We start from the raw sequence: 5057 nt of genomic DNA, 5'->3' as shown, positions 1-5057 counted from the left end.
TTTTCTTGCATATATTATTCCCAGCAAAAGCACATTAGTGATGGAAGGAGTCCTTTGTGTGCTGATTGATCATTTTGGCCCCCTAAACCTGAGCAAATCCATTTTTCCTCGCTCCAGGATTAGTATTTCACAGCTCTTGGGTTTAAAAGTCCAGGCTCGGTGTCCAGCTGCCTTTGTGGTCTGCTTGTCTCACTCTGGGTGGTTTAACAACCCCAGTGAGCCTGGAGAAAATACATTTTAAAAAAATAATCACCCAAAAATCTTCCAAATGGCAGCAATGGAAGCAGAAAGAGAAGCTGAGCAGATTTTGCAGTTCAGCATTGAGTCCAGCCCACGAGTCCCAGTGCTTGCTCTTGTCCAGGCTGGGGAATAATTGGGCACAGCAGCTGAGCCTGACCTTTGTGGCTGCTGGGGGAGGCTCTGGAGCTCTGGCTGTGATTGCAGGGCTGGCATGTGGGAGATAATCCCTGCACAAAGCTGCACCCCTGGGTGCTGCAGCCACGGGCAGGGCTCTGCCTTTATGCTCTGTGCTGGGCTCAGTGAGTCACAGCAGCAAAAACTCTTTTTATTGCACTCTGTGGATGAGCCCGGAGGTCTTGGGAGGCTTTAGCAGCTTTTGCTGCAGTTAAAATACACTTAATACATGAAAAAATCCCAGTTATAATTCTTCAAGGACACCAGAAGTGGCCTTGGAAGGTGGTGGAAGAAAAAACATTATTGATGTAAAGTAACTCCAACTCTGAGGACTCAAAAGTAGCAAAATAGCTTCCTAATCTTGGCTGAGCTGTGCTGTAAGACAAATATGAAATAACACTTTTTATTTTAGCTCCAGAGAGCAGTTATCACCAGGGTGCTGATAATGTCCAGTTTTCATGCTCAGTTAGGCTGTTCTGCTGCATTTGGATTCCACTTTTCCTCTGACCTTCATGGGTCCCTCTAATCCACCCTGTTTGTCTGATTTTGTGTTCCATCCCTCCCTGCTTGTTGTTACAAAGCCCCTACCTTTGGGGTCTCTGCCTCTGCCAAATGGGCCCCAAATTACTCAATAAGGCAGAAATGTCAGGAGGGGATTGGGAGTTCAATCCCACAAAGGGTTTTTTTTGGTAAAAGTAATCTTAAAACAACATTAAGGATTTTTTAGGGTAAAATTAATATTAAAACATCTTGAAGCAAACACATGATTTGCTATTATCCTGCATTTTCCTTGTTTTTCACATATTTAGCAGCAGTAGCACTCTGATTTCCTCATTTGCAGTGCAGGCTCATCTTCTAAACACTGACAATTGGACAGCAATATTCCTGGTTCACTGAACAAATTTGAATTGTCATACCACAGCAATTTTTTTTTGTTATCCCTTTTTGGTATGTGTAATACAAGAAAGCAGATTAAAATGTTACCAAATCAAGAAGAACATTTTACTATTTGAAAATGAAATATTTTGAAACTAGTTTTCCTTTTGTGATCATGTTTTAACAGACTAGGTTGTTGACTGATTGACTTTATTTATCTCTGCTAAAATAGAGCCTGTAAAACTATTTTTCCTTTCAGCCAGGCCTTCAAGGACTTACAAGATGTGTGTTTTAACATAATGCAGAAGGATTTAATTAATTCTAATAAACAACAAAACACTCTCTGCAGATGAGTGCTTTTAGTAAATTAGGTATAAGCTGCTTTCAAAGATATCAATGAGAACTTTGCTATTGATATAAATTATATATTATTGTGCAAGTGCTGATGATAATGCACTGCAGGAAAGGAATAAATACCACAGAACATATTCTGGATATTTAATAAAGACTCCTTAATACACAGCTACTCCTTGCAGCTTTGCTATTAAATCTTTCAGGAGAGGAGGATTTTCTGTGTGTGATTTAAAAGAACTTGATCTGTGCTATCAGTGGCATTACAGAGATCTTTCTTCCACATTTTTCCTCCCCCATTTCAGCAGAAATATTTTGCAATAGCAGTGGGAATTTAAGGGTGTCACTTATTTTTTCTTACCCCAAGAATGTTGTTTAAATAGAGGGGCTTTAGATTAAATTCACTTTATAATGTAGTGAATAAAGCCTGTGAAATGTGAAGGTGAGACATCCTGCCTGTTAACATCAGAATTAGGGTTTATTGTTGTTAAATGAGAACCAGCAGATGCTGTCCAGAGCAGTTCCTCCTTCCATCCTATTTCCCAGCCCAGACTCTTTGATGCCAAATCCCTCCAGTGGGATGTGGAGCAGCATCTTTGCAGCTGCAAGTGGAGGGGCTGCTCCTAACCTTGAATTATTTTAATCCTGAAGGCTTTGATAATTTTCCCTTTTAACACAAAGATGTGTGCTGGTGTATTTTGATATTTCCGCTTTCTCTTTGTGTGGCTGATCTGTGACCTGATGTCTCCCCTGCACTCCAGATCTGGAGCTGGCAATTAACCTGAACTGTGTTTTTCCCGATGAGGGCTGTGTTTTACCTGACAAACACCCGAGTTATTCCCTGGGACTGGATGATCCTGCTGAGCCTCTGTTTTTCCATGATCTGAGACCGCTGGGTTGCAGGGCTGTGAGCCCAGGCTGGGCTGGAGCTGCAGCTCATCGTGCACAGCCCAAGGCTGGGCATGCAAGGGGGAAAGCTGGGTGAGAGCTGCATTTTGGCACAGGAAATCCTCATGGAAGATGTTTCCTGAGCTAAAAGCAGGGCATGGGACAGGGGTCTCCTTGTACATAAAGCTGATGCAGTCACCTGTGTGAGCAAAGCAGCTGCAGTGACTGCAGGGCAGAACCTGAGGGGAGGATGTCTCTGTGATTTATGGAGTCCTGCTGCTGAAAATGACACTTTAATAGTCTCAGCAGGAGTTCTTGTTGTTGTTTTGGTTGCTCTTTATGCTGCTATGAATATGAAAGCTTGGTGCCTGGCCAAGAGACAGCAAATAAATGTGAAAAAACCCCTCTCATTTGAAGACTCTGTTACTTCTCTCTTGGCCCACAGACAGCAGCATTTAACCTTGCTTATACTGTAACTAAATTACAGTTTATTGAGCAAAGTGTAAAACTAAAGCAGAGAATTTTCACCAGTGAGAGAGATACCAGCAGCACAGATGTCTCACACTTCTATTGTGTTTTAATTCCCACTTAAGGTCCTGCTGTCTGGTAAAATATTTTGCATTAGTGCTCTTAAAAGTACTGACAGCCAGTGATAGATTGATGCAGAACAGTGTTTCAAGTCAGGATATAAAAAAGAAATAAATATCTAATTTTACCTCAGTGGTTGCCCAGTGTTGGATGGAAATGCTATGAGAATTGAGCTGAAATTGTGCATGTTTATCCAATATACATGGCTGGGGTGTTATTCAATCCCAGGTCAGCCCAGGAAAGGACTGGGATGGACTGGTTTGGTGTGGAGCACTGTCTGAACGCCCTGAGTGTTCATAATCAGAAACAAAAGACAGCTCAAACCAAGTTTTCTTTGTGTATTACCATATTCCTCAGCAGCATTTGCTTAATAAAACCATTGCTTATCTCATTATCTGCTGTAGAGCTGGGCTAGGACAGTACCCACAGAACTGTCAGCCCTACAGCAGATCTGGGCTTTTATTCTCCATTTGCATGATGACATCAAAAGCAAACTCCTATCCTATCTCTCTCTGCCTTTTGCAAGTACATTTTTTCCTTGGCTGTTTCAGAAAATGGCTTTAAGGATAATTTAAACACCAAGACAGCTTAAGACAGATGATAGGAGGCCTAAATGAGATTTTATTCTAATTTATTGTTGCTTTTTTTTTAAAATGTAATGGGATATCTTAATCTGTTTTCTATTCTCTTTCTGTTGTTTAGAAAAGCAAGACCAGCTTTGTTTTCAGTTCATAAGTACAATATTCATTTGTGCTAGCGAGTTAACACTTTCCAGAGCTGCAGGAGGAGGGAGAAATAAAGATAATTCATTGGGAAGAGAATAAAAAACATTTTAAATTTGGATTAAAAGGAGATGAAGAGTCAGCTAGGATGGTATTAGTACAGTTTTTTCCACATGACAGCAACGAGGGATGAGGAGTTTGGGTGGGGGCCAAAATGTCTGATGGGGCAGCAACAAAAACTGTGGGGAGTAGAGAGACATTGGGCTGTCTGAGAGAGCTGCTTGAAAAACTGGTGAGAAATATTCTCTGGAAGGTTCCTGGTACAAGTAGGAACTGTATTTGTGAAAGTTCTGCTGATGTGGTGATGGATTTCTGTGCAGGCAGAAATATTTTCACAGCCTGGAATATGAATTTGTGGATTTTGGGGAAATAAAGGAGGGTTGAGCAGGTGAATTTGTGGATTTTGGGGAAAGGGGGAAGTGAAAGAGGAGAGCAGCAGGGCTCAGCTGTTGTTTGGGGAATTCATAGCTTCAGTTTTCTTTACAGCTGCTGGCAGCAGTCATGGAACTCTGAGAGTGCTCATTGCTGCTCTGATGGATGCTGGAGTGAGATGCCTCTGCACTCCAGAATTATTTTTCTGTGTTCTAAGGTCTTCCAAATGCCTCTTTAGGCTTTGATTGATGTGACTGCTTTTTATATTTGCCCAATAAAATATATTACACACGCCCCCCAAGTGTTTTTATGGCACAGGTGTCTGCCTTCCTCTGCACTGAGCTTTATTCCTTTCTCTGTGGGTATGGATTCCTGATGCTTTAGATCCTGCAGAATGGAAAAACGTGCAGAAAGGTAATTTATTTTATTTATTATTATATATAAAAAAAATTTTGTGGCTCCTTTATTGTAAGTACAAATGCTATTGATTTCTCTCACGTTCCAAAGATTTTTATTTCTTAAAGAATCACAAAATATGCTGAACTGGAAGGGACCCACAAGGTTCACTGAGCAGTGGTTTTTTATCCATGCTAACTTTTAAGGAACTTGTAACTTAATAACTTACCTAATGGAGCATGAGATGTGAAAATGTTACACATTAGAGATGTTTCTGATAAACAAATCCTGTACAAGACAGGGCTGCAAATAAAAATGGGGGGAGAAGGAGGAGAACTTTGCCTTTCGGAGGATGAGAATTTTGCCTGTAGGAAGGAGAAGAATTTTGTC

The sequence above is a fragment of the Melozone crissalis genome, unplaced genomic scaffold (genome assembly GCF_028551555.1).
Source record: "Melozone crissalis strain CALT ecotype California unplaced genomic scaffold, PUWL_Pcris_2 ptg000019l_1, whole genome shotgun sequence".
In the NCBI taxonomy this organism is placed as follows: Eukaryota; Metazoa; Chordata; class Aves; order Passeriformes; family Passerellidae; genus Melozone; species Melozone crissalis.
Note: the sequence above shows the minus strand (reverse complement) of the source record.